The sequence below is a fragment of the Nerophis lumbriciformis genome, linkage group LG30, assembly GCF_033978685.3.
Source record: "Nerophis lumbriciformis linkage group LG30, RoL_Nlum_v2.1, whole genome shotgun sequence".
Taxonomy (NCBI): Eukaryota; Metazoa; Chordata; class Actinopteri; order Syngnathiformes; family Syngnathidae; genus Nerophis; species Nerophis lumbriciformis.
Genome location: NC_084577.2, coordinates 32777775 through 32797193, shown reverse-complemented (window position 1 = coordinate 32797193; position 19419 = coordinate 32777775). Strand labels below are relative to the sequence as shown.

General features: G+C 42.9%; 1 protein-coding gene across 3 annotated transcripts in view; it reads right to left on the bottom strand.

Annotated features, from left to right (window-relative positions):
• LOC133579887 (prelamin-A/C-like) overlaps positions 1-11050 on the bottom strand; it is a 45410-nt gene extending 34360 nt beyond the window's left edge. The window contains exon 1 of one of the 3 annotated variants that reach the window (XM_061934147.1): positions 10832-11050. The gene's annotated coding sequence lies outside the window, so the exon portion shown is untranslated. Of the gene's footprint in view, positions 1-2244; positions 2462-4977; positions 5097-10831 lie in introns of those variants that run through there. The other 2 variants (XM_061934148.1, XM_061934146.2) reach the window with 2 other exon arrangements.
• Positions 11051-19419: the final 8369 nt, after the last annotated feature.

Sequence of the window (19419 nt, the reverse complement as noted above, 5' to 3'; positions counted from 1 at the left end):
TATTATCACTGATGCCAAACATGTTACAAAGCGAGTGCATGCTAACAGCTAAGCTAGCCTGAAAGGACAGAAGAAGTAAGGTAAGTCAAGTTGAAGATGGAAGAAGAAAGCAAAGAGATATTAACAAGAAGACTAGAGAAGTAAGAAGTAAGGTAAGTCAAGTTATAGATGGAAGAAGAAAGTCAAATATATTAACAAGAAGACTAGAGAAGTAAGAAGAAGTAAGGTAAGTCAAGTTATAGATGGAAGAAGAAAGTCAAGAGATATAAACAAGACTAGAGAAGTAAGAAGTGAGGTAAGTCAAGTTATAAATGGAAGAAGAAAGTCAAGAGATATTAACAAGAAGACTAGAGAAGTAAGAAGTAAGATAAGTCAAGTTATAGATGGAAGAAGAAAGTCAAATATATTAACAAGAAGACTAGAGAAGTAAGAAGAAGTAAGGTAAGTCAAGTTATAGATGGAAGAAGAAAGTCAAGAGATATTAACAAGAAGACTAGAGAAAAAAGAAGTAAGGTAAGTCAAGTTATAGATGGAAGAAGAAAGTCAAGAGATATTAACAAGAAGACTAGAGAAGTAAGAAGTAAGGTAAGTCAAGTTATAGATGGAAGAAGAAAGTCAAGAGATATTAACAAGAAGACTAGAGAAGTAAGAAGTGAGGTAAGTCAAGTTATAGATGGAAGAAGAAAGTCAAGAGATATTAACAAGAAGACTAGAGAAGTAAAAAGAAGTGAGGTAAGTCATAGATGGAAGAAGAAAGTCAAGAGATATTAACAAGAAGACTAGAGAAGTAAGAAGTGAGGTAAGTCAAGTTATAGATGGAAGAAGAAAGTCAAGAGATATTAACAAGAAGAATAAATAAATTAAATAAATACTTGAATTTCAGTGTTCATTTATTTACACATATACACACACACATAACACTCCTCTACTCATTGTTGAGTTAAGGGTTGAATTGTCCATCCTTGTTCTATTCTCTGTCACTATTTCAGAACACACACATTATACAAATATACATTATAAAATCAATAAGAAAACGGGAGCTCTAATTTGGGAGTCTGAATTAGGATCAGAAGTTCCTATATAAACATTGCGCACTCACGTCGCCTTTTTGTATTGATTACTGCAGCTGTGCACTGGATTCATTCACAAATACAAACTACAACTCACAAACACTTTAGAGTTAGGCTCCACCATCACAATGTGTACTTCAACTTATAAAGATCACATGGATATTATTCAGTGAGTTGATTCACCAAAACTAACCTGTTATACAGGAGGAAAAAGCACACAGGACGTTTCAATTGTTCCCAGACTGGTCGCGCTCATCAGAATGACAACACACTTCCGGTCTGCAGGTGATAGCATTCAATTGGGAAGAAACGCCCTACTGCCCCCTACTGACCAATGTGAATACTGATAAATGTGGAATGACAGCTCCAAAAACGAATTCAAACCACAAAATAAACTAAATAAATCAACACAAAAATGTGACACATTATGGGTGGGTCACATATGCATGTACAACAGGCTGTCAACACGTCACTCAGGTCCGCGTGGAGCTGGAGGGGGCGTGGCCTCCAGCTCCGCCTGAATTTCGGGAGATTTTCGGGAGAAAATTTGTCCCGGGAGGTTTTCGGGAGAGGCGCTGAATTTCGGGAGTCTCCCGTAAAATCCGTGAGGGTTGGCAAGTATGACTTACAATGGCTTTCTTTTTTTATTGTTTCAGTTTCACAAATGCCTCATTAACTTCACCAAAATGTCAGCGTGGACTTATTGAGTCTGTTTAGAGGATTGGAGAGCTAGCTTGTGCAGCTAGTGGCTCCATGACCATGACTTCTGTTTTGTTTGAGCGGCCGTTTTACTGCCGCGTTAACAGGCACCGTTTGGAAGCAACACATTCACACACTGATGGCGCCGTCCCCAAAAGTGAATATCTATCGTTAAAAAATCCTCCGGAAACAATAAAAAAAAAAAGAGAAACATTAGTTCCGGTGAACTAAAGCAAATAACGTGTGACTAAAGAAAAAGATGCCTTCAAAACAACAATCATCATCATTATTATCAGGACACAAAAAGGCGGGAAAGACCACGCCAGCTGGAAGAGTGGGCAGCAAAAGTCTGCGCCCGCTAACGTGGGTGGGCCGCCAACTACTTCAACATGATCTTCTGCCCCTCCCCTTCCCTCCCTCCACCGCCTCAACAAGTTTGGCAAGAGGAGCACTTTCAACAAAACATGAATCTTACCTTCTTTTCTTGCTGTTGGGAAGCTCTCAGGAGCAGCCGGCTGCAAATGGAGGCTTTCTACAAGTGTGTGTGTGTGTGTGTGTGTGATAAGGGTGGAGAAGAAGAAGAAGTGCTGGAGGGTGTAGTCTTGCTCACTCTCTGGCTGTGTGTGGGTGTGTGTGTGTGTGTGTGTGTGTGTGTGTGTGTGTGTCTCTCTCTAGCTGGCAAAAAGGAGGACTTTCCTGCTCGTCCACAGATCTAATGCCTGAGCAGGGAGGGGAGGGGCTGGAGCACCAACAGGGGAGGAGGAGGAGGAGTCAAACTGGGCTGGGCTAGTGTGTGTGTGTGTGTGTGTGTGTGTGTGTGTGTGATCCATTACACAAGCTGCATTGGTGTGTGTGTGGGATCCATTACACAAGCTGTGTGTGTGTGTGTGTGTGTGTGTAAAGCAGCTGTTGAGCTCCATCTCTGCTGCAGTCGCTCCTCTCCCAGACCTCATGATGGCTGCACTAAGACTGTTTCAAATTGTGTGAATGAGCAAAGAATCTATTGAATAAAAGCTGATTTGAAGGAGAATAATCAGTTCCAGAGTCAAAGTGTCAGCTTACAAAGTGGACAGAGTTGAAGGTCCCACTATGACTTTGATGGTGTGCCACAGGGATCAATCTTACACCCCTTTCCATTTGCATCATATAACGAGGGGTTTATTCCAATTCCTATCCTATCTTTTCCCTTTCATTGCATCACTTTCTCCACAGTCTGCTTTTGATGATATCTAAAGATGCGCAATACTTGATTTTTCAACATTTTGATTTATATGCACTTTGGGCTTAGTGATAAACCCTATCAACGACAACCACAGAAAAACTCACAATATTACCATTTTAAATGAAAATGTTAGAAAAAGTGTGATTGATAGCCGCACTTGAACACACAGCTAGCGTGAATGCTAACATGAATCCAAGAGACATTAGTGTCTTTCCCCATCATCTAAACGTATAGAAACACATTACTGCGATATTCCAATAGTGCACATTGAAGCTCTCTTAGGCCCAGACAAATGTTTTCACGGTGCGTTCAAGGACCGCTGGACAGCAAATTGTTGGAATAATTGTTTGTAAGTTATCACAAAAGAAACGTTGTATTATGAATGCTGTCTTTCGAGGCCTAACAAGAGGAAGAAGGCTCGTGAAACGCCACTGTGATGTCAACACGGACAGATGGCAGGATCTGCTCAACTTCCAGAGGAACTCTCTCTGAAGTATTTCACAAACTCTCTTCCAACTATTTGGTAACCGAGGTCAACGCTATTTACGACCCGCTGCCCTCTTGAAGTTGCTGTGGTCAGGAGACGGGAGGGGTTATCAATTGTCCTCCAACACCTGCCCCAGCTGGATCCAGGAAGAGCCCAAGCCCGAGAAATCCTCTTCTTGGTCTTCAAAGCGACCGAAAACAATGACTGTTTTACATACTTCCCATTCCTGCTGTGACACGTGTTGGTGCGTGAACATTGAACATCTGAATAAATGAGGAGACGAAAACCTTCTTGGTCAGAGCGTGGTGCAGGACTGTACAGAGAGTGCAGTGGCCATGTCTCTCCCCAAATTGAATTCTGTCTCTGTTTGATTCCTTGCCTTTTGTCTTGTTTAATAGATGTCCTCAGTGTTTGAACGTGACAGTTTTTACGGTGAGTTCAAGGACCGCTGGACAGCAAGGGACGCCACAACACTTATCAGTACAGCACACCAAACACCAAACAATCAAAATAGTGGTTCTATGTATTTCAGTTTTTTTAAAATATCAAAAGATGACTTTTTGAGCACATTCAACAATACTGCGATAATGATGATTTTAGTATTACATTTTCAAGACGTTACGTCCATATTTGGGCGCACCTTCCTTTGCTTTCAAAACAGCATCCTAGCCATTTTAAAGTAGCAATGATAGTCACACACACACACACACACTAGGTGTGGTGACATTAAACTCTGCTTTTGACCCATCACCCTTGTTCCACCCCCTGGGAGGTGAGGGGAGCAGTGGGCAGCAGAGGTGGCCGCGCCCAGGAATCATTTTGGGTGATTTAACCCCCAATTCCAAGCCTTGATGCTGAGTGTTCAAGCAGGGAGGTAATGGCTCCCATTTTTATAGTCTTTGGTATGACTCGGCCGGGGTTTGAACTCACAACCTCCCCATCTCAGGGCGGACACTCTAACCACTAGCAGGTCTTGATGTGTTGACTGTCAATGTTTCCTCCCACCTCGCAGAATGGAGAACATTTGGTGCAAAGAGCAGACAAAATGTCAAAGAGTGACAAAGTCTACAACTTCACCGAGGGCCACTTACTAACCAAATGAAAGAGCCTTGAAACCATTCAATGCTAAGCCACTGGAAAACTAATTGTTTTTATCCAAGCCTTTTTGACAAACAGTCTAATATACCTCATGATTGAATTCTGAGGGCCAATAAAAAAGTGGTGTTGACAAAGAATCAGAGTGTTTGATTTGTTCACCCTGACCTACCGACAGCACATCTAATCATTTGTTGTTGTCATTTTCATTGAAGAACTTTGCTGTGTTTATATCGGATTTATCAGCCCAATAATTACCTGCCTGATATTTAAGGTGATTTATTTACAATGATAGTCACCAGACAATTACCTCAAGGTCAGTAATAGCATTTTTCTAGGATGAATAATCATCTCTATTTCTATCTACATGAGAGTCCAACAATACGAGCCATGCACATCCTCACCAAGGAGATCCTTCAAGTCCCAGGAGGAAAGGAAGGGAAAGAATGTGTCATATTTCCAGGTAGAGGTCCAACATTTCCCTTCTGACATCTTTAAAGTGTAAATTCTGACAAGGAGATGCTTCTTCAAATGAGTTGATGGACTCACAGCTCTTGTCAGGTTGCGACGCAGAGAAGACCGCCGTGTGTGTGTGTGTGTGTGTGTGTGTGTGTGTGTGTGTGTGTGTGTGTGTGTGTGTGTGTGTGTGTGTGGTTTGTGTCTGCTGGAAAGCAGTAGTCAGAGTTTGAAACAGCCTCCTCCTCTTCTTTCTTGGTTTTTTTCCACTGCCAAACGTGGATTTCCATTTGGGCCAACTTCAAACTAGTTGGGACTCATCAGCAGTGCCAAGGTTCAAGGTTCAACTTTATTGTCCCCGCGGGGAAATTTGTCTTGGGCACAGTGCATCATTGCTTTCTTAACATACCCAAAAACAACAGAAGAAAAACACAAGCACAGACACAACCACAACCATACAACTAACATTTAAACATCAGAACATGGAGCTTGATAGACATAGGTGGCACTTTGATGTAGGCATCAAATCTACAGTATGGAGATAAAGATAAAGTACCAATGTGCATTGCACTAGAGCTCATGGATAAAGTGCTGTGTGCTAAAGTGCTTAGTTCTAAAGTGCTATGTGCTAAAAAAAAGTGCTAACCTATGTATTAAAATTCTATTGCACATTGTTGGTCAGCTTAATGGAGGCTGGGACAAATGATCATTTAAGGCGGTTAGATTTGCATAGTGGGACCCGGAGTCTTCTCCCTGATGGCAGGGTTCCATATTCAGGAAAGAGTGGGTGTTGTGAGTTGGAAATCATTTTCTTAGCTTTTTTCCTAACTGCCTGCTCATAGATGCTCTGTATAGGCTCATATTCTTTCCTCCCTACGATTTTCATTGCCGTTTTATGCATGCCGGCCAGTTTGCTTTTTAGCTTAACGGTTAGGTTGCCAAACCATGAGGTGATCCCGTATCTAATGATGCTCTCTACAATGGCACGGTAGAAAATCATCATGATGTGGCTGCTTACGCCGTACAATCTTAATCTTCGCAAAAAATATAGCAGCGGGTATTGCACTGTGAAACTAGTCTTAGTCCTGCTTTATGTTGCCACACATTGGTGGTGCAAAAGACCCGCGCAGGTAAAAACATTCCCAGGCCCACACCAAAAAGGTGTGTTCTCCAGCCTGCCAGGATTGTCAGCCTCAGACAAAAGGTGTGTGCTCACCTCCCACTTGCACTACAAAGCTCAGGTATTGTGTTCATGTGTACTTTAGCGTCTACCTTTCACGGCTGGAATTGACACGCCCATGACTCAGCAGCATATCTCCGTCCCAATGCCACGCTTGGTGACCATGGCACACCAAGAAGACATTTGAGAGCCGGAGTGGACCTTCACGCACCACAAGCTCTCATTTGGACCTTCAGGCACCACAAGCTCTCATTTGGACCTTCAGGCACCACAAGCTCTCATTCCCAGCAGGGAGCTCGGGGGAAACCCTAACCCAGGGGTCAGCAACCTTTACCACTCAAAGAGCCATTTTGACCCGTTTCACAAATGAAAGAAAACAATGGGAGCCACAAAAGTCTTTTGAAATTTAACATGAAATTAAAGCTGCAAGCAGCATTGGTCGGGCCCGCGTATTTGGCAGGTGCTAGTCCTAAGTGTCCCAATACTTTTGTCTACTTTTAGTCTGAAGTGTCCCAAGACTTTTGTCTAGTGTACCTACCTTGTCTGCATTGTGTGGGCACGTTGGTGCTTCCTGCTTTTAAGCAGCCATCTTAAAAAAACAGCAGCGCAGCAGCATCAGCGCAGCGGGTCTTTGAAGGGTCATAAAATCAAAACCGGAGCAGTTAGAAAAAAAAGCGCTTCTGTCATTGTAATCAGAAGGGTTCAATCTCTCTCCTGTGTTAGTTTGAAGGCGAAACGACAAACGCGCTCAGAGGAGTTCGTTTTTGAAGGAAGGTGACCGGTTTTTACAAACAATGTGTTTTGAAGGGGGAATAGCAAACTTCCTGTTGATTTTTGCTGGGGGTTGTCAATTTATGAAATGTAGGTCTAAGTGAGACCTACGGAGAGGTTTTTGTTTCATGTCTCTCTGACCTTCCCAGTGGGAGTTACAGGCAGTTTTGTCATTTCTGTCTTCCGAGGAGCAGTTTTTTTCTCCGTTTTATTCAAAAATTGCTCTAGAGCGCAATTTTTAAATTTGGGGTTAGGTTTTTTTATTAGATCGCAATTTTTGCCAGTCCTGATGTGTGCGTTCAGTTTGGTGAGTTTTGAAGCATGTTAAGGGGGTCAAATTACAGCTCAAAGAGGCAAAAGTGACTGTTTTTAGTACTTTTTTGTCTTGAAGGGGGAATTGCCAACTTCCTGTTGATTTTTGCCCGAGAATGTACTATGAGTCAGACCTACATAGAGGTTTTTGTTTCATGTCTCTCCGACCTTCCTAGTGGGAGTTACAGGCAGTCTAGTTTTTTTTTTTTCTAGGGGGTGCTAGAGCGCAATTTTGAGTTTTGGGGTTCGGTTTTTTTATTAAAAGGCAATTTTCGCAGGTCCTGATGTGTGCATCAAATATGGTGAGTTTTGAAGCATGTTAAGTGGGTCAAATTACAGTTTAATGTGGCGGCGGAAGAATAAAGAATAAAGAATAAAACCTTACAAATACAATAGGTCCTTATGTCCCATTGCAAAAGGACTCCCGAAGGGAGTCCTTTTGCAATGGGCCATGCGGGCCCTAATAATAAAACCTTACAAATACAATAGGTCCTTATGTCCCATTGCATAAGGACTCCCGAAGGGAGTCCTTTTGCAATGGGCCATGCGGGCCCTAATAACACTGCATTCATTCAAAGCTTTCTTTTGCTTTGTGCTATGTATAAACTTAACTTAACTCTCAGACACGCGACCTGTGAGACGTTATTCTGCGGCCCGCACCTTAATACGAAAATGTAATGTTAGCGCGGCCCGCAAGTTTTATATGATTGGCACTTGACAGCGTCACACTTGCCAATCTTCCCGATTTTTCCGGGAGATTCCCGAAATTCAAGGCTACCATCCTTTTGAATGTCTGCTGATTTCCACCCAGACAACACTAAGAAGGGCGCACTGCCATTGGCGCCCTCTACAGCCTGTACTAGCAGCGTGCCAGCCCGGTTACATGTTGTTAGCGGCCTCTGTCTGTACACTGCAAGGCATACTTGGTCAACAGCCATACAGGTTACACTGAGGGTGGCAATATAAACAACTTTAACACTCTTACTAATATGCGCCACAATGTCAACCCACACCAAACAAGAATGACAAACACATTTTGGGAGAACATCCGCACCGTAACACAACAGAACAAATACCCAGAATCCCATGCAGCACTAACTCTTCCGGGGGTACATTATACACCCCCGCTGCCCCCCCCCACACACACACACACACACATCAACACCCCCCACCCGTGCGTCGGTTGAGGTGGTTGGGGTTGGGGGGGCCGGGTTTGGTGGTAGCGGGGGTGTATAATGTACCCCGGAAGAGTTAGTGCTGTTGTGTTTATGTTGTGTTGCGGTGCGGATGTTCTCCCAAAATGTGTTTGTCATTCTTGTTTGGTGTGGGTTCACAGTGTGGCGCATATTAGTAAGAGTGTTAAAGTTGTTTTATACGGCCACCCTCAGTGTGACCTGTATGGCTGTTGAGCAAGTTTGCATTGCAGTCACTTACATGTGTAGGCAGAAACCCCAGACAACATGTGACTGGGCCGTCACGCAGATAGCACGGTGTAAATAGCTGACGTGATGACAGGTTGTAAAGGATATATTGGAAAATATTGTTGTCCTGGTGAAAATCGGAGAATGGTTTTCCCGGGAGATTTTCGGGAGAGGCTCTGAAATACGGAAGGCTCCCGGAAAAATCGGGGCGTCGGCAGCTGAGCCGCATCAGAGTGATCAAAGAGCCGCGGGTTGCCGACTTCTGCCCTCACCTCTCTTTGTGACACTGACTACACAAGTGTTTGCATCCATGTTCAGACTACTGCTTCAGTACCACATTTGAGGGGGAAAAAACACATTATAATGGGACTTTCAGAGTGAATAGAGCTTGTAGTGATTCTTATTTACGCCAGTCCTAAACCAATTCAGCATTTTCAAAAACTATTTAAAAATATATATACCATATGTAACAAAATATATATACCATATGTTCCGGACTTTAGACTGACCCACTAAATTTGAGAAGAAAATACATATATTAACCACAGCAGACTATAAGCACAGATATTTACATAAGAAGATTTGGTAAATGTTTATTTACATACCTTAATTGTGTCCAGTGTCTCTAACACGGCAGTAAAACGGCTGAACAAACAAAACGTCAGTCATGGTCATGGACCCACTAGCTGTGGAAATTAGCTCTCCAATCAGCTACACAGATTCAATAATTCCACGCTGACCTTTTAGTGATTTTACGAAACTGAAAGAATACATAAAGAATGCTAATAATTCCAACAGACACCCGTAGACGTCTTAGCATATTAGCTAATGCTAACAACACAAGCTTAGTAAGTAAGAAGTGTTATTGAATGCAGCTGAGATACAATTCCCTAAACAATGCTAATGTATGTTATTACTATTAGTATCTCATTAGCAGTGTTTTACTACAATGGTTCTAGTCCTACTATTAGTATCTCATTAGCAGTGTTTTACTACAATGGTTCTAGTCCTGCTATTAGTATCTCATTAGCAGTGTTTTACAATGGTTCTAGTCCTGCTATTAGTATCTAATTAGCAGTGTTTTACAATGGTTCTAGTCCTGCTATTAGTATCTCATTAGCAGTGTTTTACAATGGTTCTAGTCCTGCTATTAGTATCTCATTAGCAGTGTTTTACTACAATGGTTCTAGTCCTGCTATTAGTATCTCATTAGCAGTGTTTTACTACAATGGTTCTAGTCCTACTATTAGTATCTCATTAGCAGTGTTTTACTACAATGGTTCTAGTCCTGCTATTAGTATCTCATTAGCAGTGTTTTACTACAATGGTTCTAGTCCTACTATTAGTATCTCATTAGCAGTGTTTTACTACAATGGTTCTAGTCCTGCTATTAGTATCTCATTAGCAGTGTTTTACTACAATGGTTCTAGTCCTGCTATTAGTATCTCATTAGCAGTGTTTTACAATGGTTCTAGTCCTGCTATTAGTATCTCATTAGCAGTGTTTTACAATGGTTCTAGTCCTGCTATTAGTATCTCATTAGCAGTGTTTTACAATGGTTCTAGTCCTGCTATTAGTATCTCATTAGCAGTGTTTTACAATGGTTCTAGTCCTGCTATTAGTATCTCATTAGCAGTGTTTTACAATGGTTCTAGTCCTGCTATTAGTATCTCATTAGTACTGTTTTACAATGGTTCTAGTCCTGCTATTAGTATCTCATTAGCAGTGTTTTACAATGGTTCTAGTCCTGCTATTAGTATCTCATTAGCAGTGTTTTACAATGGTTCTAGTCCTGCTATTAGTATCTCATTAGTACTGTTTTACAATGGTTCTAGTATCTCATTAGCAGTGTTTTACTACAATGGTTCTAGTCCTGCTATTCAAGTCATTCGGAGACTCTTTGGCGCCCTCTGCTGGTGGTCACACGGTTGCACCCAGAGAAGCAGAGGTAAGCGCCCCCCAGCGGCCATGGGGGCTCACTGCAGGGGGATGACGTCAGGGGTCGCTGAGTTCACCTTCCATACAACAACAGCTGACTTGTTCGGTCCCGCCATTAAAAAGCAGGCAAGAAGTCTTTAAAAAGTAGAAAACATGAAGACGTTCGACTGAAGCGCTTACCTGATTCCTCCAGAAAGTTCCTTCACGCGCTTTAAACCACGCGCCTTTCCCGCGGGTGCACGTGACACGACACAGCAGAACAGGTTCGCTGAAATGACGTCAAATCATGCAAAAAGTCCCGCTGGTGCCGAGCTGCGTTCCTGCAGGTGTGCACTGTCACATATTTACCACCACCTGCACCACCTGCACCACCACTAGAAGAAGAAAGGCCGCACACCCACTCCACCAGAGAAGAAGACCATCTGTCAATCAATCTTCGCTAATTACAGCGCGCCACCTGGCGGCCGTAATTGGTCCTCCGCGGGTCTATTTTGTGCTGCGGAGGTGGAAGAATGAGGTGACTCACCTAATTCAAGTCTCGGGACAGAAATCATCTTCCAGTTGGATGTTATGTTGTCAACATCAGCAAACTTGCAGATAACAAATGCAAGAGGAAACAAAATAGTGCCAATGCAGAACAAAAAACAACAACAACAACAAATGCATGAGAAAAATGCTTCAAGTTGACAAAGGAAGCAGAAGTCAGTTATGACGTCACAATGCTCAAACTGTCACACTTCCAAGGGCTTCCTGTTCAAATTCCCACCAGGAACTCCAATATTCACACTTACCAGTACAAGCACCATTAGCACGGATAGCAGGAAGTTAGCCATACTAGCAGGAAGTTAGCCATACTAGCAGGAAGTTAGCCATACTAGCAGGAAGTTAACAGGTATATACTAGCAGCACCAATGAATGCAACTTCCAGTTAAGCGCAGCCTCCTAACTGTAATTTGCTGGCAGGTTTTGTCCAATCAGCATGATGTTGTCTGAGGGAAGGTCCAATCAGAAGTGGTGATAGTGGTGATGTTGTCTGAGGGAAGGTCCAATCAGAAGTGGTGATAGTGGTGATGTTGTTTGAGGGAAGGTCCAATCAGAAGTGGTGATAGTGGTGATGTTGTTTGAGGGAACCTAACCCCATCAAACACCTCCACTGGTCTCTGTTTGTGCCGCTAAGCCTTCTGGGTAATGCTGTCTCTAAACATTAGTTTAGTTTTTGTTTTGCAACTTGAACATTTTGAAACAACTTCACATTTTATTCACATCAACTTTTTTAAACATTTGCGTTACCTCACTCACTCACAGGTGTGACGTCATCACCCTGCAGGAAGTCACCGCATCATGTGATTGCAAGGGGAGGGGTGGGGGGGGATGAGCTAATAGCTGCAAACAGCAATGACGTCATACAAGCTGACTCATATTCCCGCATGACACCAGCTCTCACATCATCGTGTGTGTGTGAGAGAGAGTGTGTGTGAGTGTGTGTGTGTGTGTGTGTGTGTGTGTGTGTGTGTGTGATTGTAAACTGCAGTGTTTTAGTGTTGAAAGAAATGTAAAACATTAAGTTGAGTTCAGATGTTTTTAGTTTAAACATACATTGTTATTTAAAAAATAAAGTATATTATTTCATGTCATTTCTAATAAAAAAAATGCCAGCCTCTATTTTTGAACATGTTTAATAAACATAGGTTTCATGTGACTTTATTTTTGTAATATTCCTATTATCCTTGTACATTTGTGGGGAATTTATAGGAATTTATTATTTGCATAATATCTTATTTAACATTTTTTACTACATATTTATACATTGTGTTTAATTGAGTTTGTGATTTAATCAAACATCATTTCATGTAAAAGTATGTTACTACAAATTATTTTTTTATCTCCTATTCTTAATTTGAGAATTGTGTGGCTTTTATTTCAATAAATGAAGGAACATAAACTTTTGTATTCATTATTTCATTGAATTCAAAGATGATTTACTCTTCACTCTCCTGGACCATTGAATCCTTCACCAGTGATGTAGTATTGATGGCAGGTGTGTGTGTGTGTGTGGCGCTAAGTGAGTGTTTGAACACACACACACACACACACACACACACACACACTAATGAAATCCTCCCATAATGCAGTGTTAATACAATGTGCTAATGTGTGACATCACAAAAGTTGTCATTAATATTCCAAATGATTTGACAAAGTGTTCCCAATAAGATAACATGACATACAAAGTGTAACATAAATCAAACATACTGTAACCATGACAACAATACTCTCACTATGTTTGCAGCTCTAACCAAAAAGATGTGGACAGCCCACAATAATGAAGATACTGTTAGTGATATCGCCGATACCAGATCTTTACGCTCTAACATCCATCCTCAAATCCAAATGTCCATACTTTTGATACTTTAGTTCAGGGGTGTCCAAACTGGGGTGGCCCCGTACTGAAAGGTCAAAGTATGTGGGGGTCAGTTTGATATTTTTTATTAAAACAAAACTACTAAAACAGATATTGTGTCAGTTATGTGTTAGAGGTGACTAAGTATATTATTAATAATTGTTATTATTTAGCTCTTTTTTCTTACATTTTTACTATTGTTTTCCCCCATGTAAGAATATAATAATAATAATAATAATAATAATAATAATAATAATAATAATAATAATACGATTGTTTAACTGCATAACTTAGGGTGTCAAAAATTCTACCTGTAAGAAAAAAAAAATATATATATATATATATATATATATCTTAATAAGGTTATCCAAAAAATAGTGCTCGATACCGTAGTAGAGCGCAATATATGTATGTGTGGGAAAAAAATCACAAGACTATTTCATCTCTACAGGCCTGTTTCATGAGGGGTTCCCTCAATCATCAGGAGATTTCCTGATGATTGAGGGAACCCCCTCATGAAAAAGGCCTGTAGAGATGAAATAGTCTTGTGATTTTTTTTCCCACACATACATATATATATATATATATATATATATATTTATATATAAAACATAATAATAGATGGATGGATATTATATATATTATCTGTATATATATATATAATATATATATTTATATTTGTTATTGTTTTTATTTTACATATCTATATATATTTAAAGAAAAAACTTTGTGATATAGGTGTTTGGTTGTCATGGTGATGGAAACACACACCTGAGTGACCCCCTCCTTTTGGTTGTCATGGTGATGGAAAAACACACCTGAGCCCCCCCCCCCCCCCCCCCCCTCTCCATTTGGTTGTCATGGTGATGGAAACACCTGTGTACTGTATGAGTGTGTATGTAATGTATGTGTGTGTACTGTATATGTGTGTGTACTGTACGAGTGTGTGTATTGTACGTGTGTGTACTGTATGTGTGTGTACTGAATGTGTGAGCGTGTACTGTACGTGTGTGTGTGTACTGTATGTGTGTGTGTGTACTGTGTACTGTATGTGTGTGTACTGTATGAGTGTGTGTGTGTACTGTACGTGTGTGTACTGTATATATGTGTGTGTACTGTATGTGTGTGTACTGTATGTGTGAGTGTGTACTGTATGTGTGTGCGTGTGTACTGTACCTGATTAGTCTCGGCACCTGTGTCCTGTAACAGTCAGTCATAGCCAGGTCACATGACCGACTGTTACAGGACACGTGTTCCACGACTAGTCAGGTCACGTGACCTGACTAGTCGTGGCACGCGTGTCCTGTAACAGTCGGTCACGTGACCGACTGTTACAGGACACGCGTGCTGTAACAGTCGGTCATGTGACCTGGCTATGATCGACTGTTACGTTCCACGACTAGTCGGTGACGTGACCTGAACTAGTCGTAACACACATGAAGATGACTGTTGCCTCAGGTCCACATGGTCTTGGGGGGAGGGGGTCCCTATCCCCAATCCCACAAGGAGACTGAAGGCGGGTCCAGGCGGGAGGGAGGATTGTGCAGAAACCTGATCCCAGAACTGGTATTGATCCGGCCTCTCCCCTCCCAGTGGACTTCTAATGGACTTGTGGACACACTACACTGCATGCACCACCCCCCCCCCCCCCCCCCCACCATGATGCTGGATCACATGTTTCATGGCCGCCATTCCAGTCTCTGCTCATCAGCTGGGAGGTCTTGACAAGTCCACAGACCAGGACTGATGAGGACCTGCTTGATAGGTCCAGAGACCAGGACTGATGAGGACCTGCTTGATAGGTCCAGAGACCAGGACTGATGAGGACCTGCTTGATAGGTCCAGAGACCCTGACTGATGAGGACCTGCTTGATAGGTCCAGAGACCTTGACTGATGATGAGGACCTGCTTGATAGGTCCAGAGACCCTGACTGATGAGGACCTGCTTGATAGGTCCAGAGTCCTGGACTGATGAGTACCTGCCTGATAGGTCCAGAGGCCAGGACTGATGAGGACCTGCTTGATAGGTCCAGAGACCCTGACTGATGAGGACCTGCTTGATAGGTCCAGAGTCCAGAACTGATGAGTACCTGCCTGATAGGTCCAGAGATCAGGACTGATGAGGACCTGCTTGATAGGTCCAGAGTCCAGAACTGATGAGTACCTGCCTGATAGGTCCAGAGGCCAGGACAGATGAGGACCTGCTTGATAGGTCCAAAGACCAGGACTGACGACGACCTGCTTGATAGGTCCAGAGACCAGGACTGATGAGGACCTGCTTGATAGGTCCAGAGACCAGGACTGATGAGGACCTGCTTGATAGGTCCAGAGACCAGGACTGATGAGGACCTGCTTGAGGACCTGCTAGTACTTCATGTAACAACTTGGGATTCTCTTTGGAATGAAAAGGCTGCTAAAAGTCCCTGCTTGTTAGATATTCAAATATTACCGGCTAGCATGCTAATGGCTAGCTGTAAACTGGCTGACAACTAACTAATCACTAACAGTCAGCTTGTCAGTCACTAATCACTAGCTAGCAACGGATGCCCTCATCGGCAACTAGTGTGCTAATCACAAGCTGGCAAAAAGTGCACTAATAGCTAGCTGACAACTAGCGCTCTAATCATTAGTTGGCAGCCTGCACTGCTAATCTGCAACTGGCAACGAGCATGCTAATTGCTAGCTGGAAATCGGCACGCTAATAGCTAGCTGGAAACTGGTATATTAATCCTGAGCTGAAACTGGCACACTAATCACTAGCTGGAAACTGGCATGCTAATCGCTACCTGGAAACTGGCACGCTAATCGCTAGTTGACAACTCGTACTCTAATCGTTAACTGTCAGCTTGTGCTGCTAATCACTAGCTGGCAACTGGCACACTAATTGCTAGCTGACAACTACTGCCCTAATCATTAGCTGGGAGCTTGCACCACTAATTACTAGCTGGCAACTAACGTGCTAATTCCTCGCTGGAATCTGGCACACTAATTGCTGGCTGAAAACTAATGTCCTAATCGTCATTATGGTGGTACTTAATGAATACTTAGGTCTACTACACTACTGTATTTTAATGTTGTCATTATGGTGGTACTTAATGAATACTTAGGTCTACTACACTACTGTATTTAATGTTGTCATTATGGTGGTACTTAATGAATACTTAGGTCTACTACACTACTGTATTTAATGTTGTCATTATGGTGGTACTTAATGAATACTTAGGTCTACTACACTACTGTATTTAATGTTGTCATTATGGTGGTACTTAATGAATACTTAGGTCTACTACACTACTGTATTTAATGTTGTCATTATGGTGGTACTTAATGAATACTTAGGTCTACTACACTACTGTATTTAATGTTGTCATTATGGTGGTACTTAATGAATACTTAGGTCTACTACACTACTGTATTTAATGTTGTCATTATGGTGGTACTTAATGAATACTTAGGTCTACTACACTACTGTATTTAATGTCATTACGGTGGCACTTGAAGAGAAGTGATAAAGTTAAGTGTTTTATAAGATTGTACTTGACAAAATGAATGTTGATACACACTTTTGGGGAATTCTTCTGGAAGTTGTTCTTGAGCGCAGGACAGGAAGTGGATGTTTGCGTGACGGAGTCATCAAAAGAGAATTTAATGGCAGCACGTGGGAACCTATGCCAGCTTGTCTCCTTCTACCATCTTCTCTTCTTCTACCATCTTCTCTTCACTTTAACCAAGGTGCTTCTTGTGTGACATCATGGTCTTGTTGTCCTTCACGTCCTCAGGTGACTTTGACACGTCAGTCAATATTCATGTCAGGAGAAGTGGAAGTGGAAATAGAATTGGTGTGGTGGAGGACATCTTGTGGACTTCTTTGTTCACAAGCTCTGCTGCAAAACCTTCTTTAAAAGGCTCTGACTGAATGTATGGATGCCCCCCCCCCCCTTTCCTGCTGGGGTCTGCAGTCTGCCGACTCCCCTCCCCCTCCCATACATGATATAAATAAATATATATGCAGACAGCCCCCTCCTTAATAAATAAATAAATAAATATGCAGACAGCCCCCTCCTATATAAATAAATATATATGCAGACAGCCCCCTCCTTAATAAATAAATAAATAAATATGCAGACAGCCCCCTCCTATATAAATAAATAAATAAATATGCAGACAGCCCCCTCCTATATAAATAAATATACATGCAGACAGCCCCCTCCTATATAAATAAATATATATGCAGACAGCCCCCTCCTATATAAATAAATAAATATGCAGACAGCCCCCTCCTATATAAATAAATAAATAAATATGCAGACAGCCCCCTCCTATATAAATAAATATATATGCAGACAGCCCCCTCCTATATAAATAAATAAATAAATATGCAGACAGCCCCCTCCTATATAAATAAATATATATGCAGACAGCCCCCTCCTATATAAATAAATAAATAAATATGCAGACAGCCCCCTCCTATATAAATAAATATATATGCAGACAGTCATGCTGCTGCAAAGCTGCTTTACATCCAGCAGTTATTATTGGGAAAAACACCGGAAATAACCCCCACTCCACCCCACTCCACCCCCCCCACCCCACCCCACCCCGCCCCCATCCAACAAGAGGAATAAAGTTGACATCATTTTTTTCTTCATCCAGCAGCACCATGTGCAGCCTCGCTTCCACCCTGTTTACATCTTTCTGTGGGTTCCTGCATGAAAGCAGAGCCTCCTGTAGAAGATAGTGGTGGTGGGTTCTTGCATGAAAGCAGACACTCCTGTAGAAGGTAGTGGTGGTGGGTTCCTGCATGAAAGCAGAGCCTCCTGTAGAAGGTGGTGGTGGGTTCCTGCATGAAAGCAGACACTTCTGTAGAAGGTAGTGGTGGTGGGTTCTTGCATGAAAGCAGACACTCCTGTAGAAGATAGTGGTGGTGGGTTCTTGCATGAAAGCAGACACTCCTGTAGAAGATAGTGGTGGTGGGTTCTTGCATGAAAGCAGACACTCCTGTAGAAGATAGTGGTGGTGGGTTCTTGCATGAAAGCAGACACTTCTGTAGAAGGTGGTGGGTTCCTGCATGAAAGCAGACACTCCTGTAAAAGGTGGTGGTGGTGGTGGTGGGTTCTTGCATGAAAGCAGACACTCCTGTAGAAGATAGTGGTGGTGGGTTCTTGCATGAAAGCAGACACTCCTGTAGAAGATAGTGGTGGTGGGTTCTTGCACGAAAGCAGACATTTCTGTAGACGGTAGTGGTGGGTTCTTGCATGAAAGCAGACACTCCTGTAGAAGGTAGTGGTGGTGGGTTCTTGCATGAAAGCAGACACTTCTGTAGAAGGTAGTGGTGGTGGGTTCTTGCATGAAGGCAGACACTCCTGTAGAAGGTAGTGGTGGTGGGTTCTTGCATGAAAGCAGAGCCTCCTGTAGAAGATAGTGGTGGTGGGTTCTTGCATGAAAGCAGACACTCCTGTAGAAGGTGGTGGTGGTGGTGGGTTCTTGCATGAAAGCAGACACTCCTGTAGAAGATAGTGGTGGTGGGTTCTTGCATGAAAGCAGACACTCCTGTAGAAGATAGTGGTGGTGGGTTCTTGCATGAAAGCAGACACTCCTGTAGAAGGTAGTGGTGGTGGGTTCTTGCATGAAAGCAGACACTTCTGTAGAAGGTAGTGGTGGTGGGTTCTTGCATGAAGGCAGACACTCCTGTAGAAGGTAGTGGTGGTGGGTTCTTGCATGAAAGCAGAGCCTCCTGTAGAAGATAGTGGTGGTGGGTTCTTGCATGAAAGCAGACACTTCTGTAGAAGATAGTGGTGGTGGTGGGTTCTTGCATGAAAGCAGACACTTCTGTAGAAGATAGTGGTGGTGGGTTCTTGCATGAAAGCAAACACTCCTGTAGAAGGTAGTGGTGGTGGGTTCTTGCATGAAAGCAGACACTCCTGTAGAAGGTGGTGGTGGTGGTGGGTTCCTGCATGAAAGCAGACACTCCTGTAGAAGATAGTGGTGGTGGTGGGTTCCTGCATGAAAGCAGACACTCCTGTAGAAGGCGGTGTGATCCTGGAGCGGAGAAGATCCACCATAAATAAAATAAAAAAACACGGTCCGTGTTGCTCTTTCTTCAGGAGGAGGGGCGCGGCTCGGCGGCCAGACGGGGTGGGGCGTCGCCAAGCCCGGCCCCCGGAGTAGCGTGCAGACGCCGGCCTTCTTCTTCTGTCCTCGCCGAGAGTGGAGTGGAAGTGTGGCGGGATCCAGGAGCGGGAGGGGGGGGGCCGTCTGTGGGCGGGAAAAGCGCAGGAGGAGAGGGGGTGGGGCGGTCTGTGGGCGGGACTAGTGCAAAGGAGAGGAGGGGGGGGGGGGGGGCGACCTATGGGCGGGACTAGCGCAG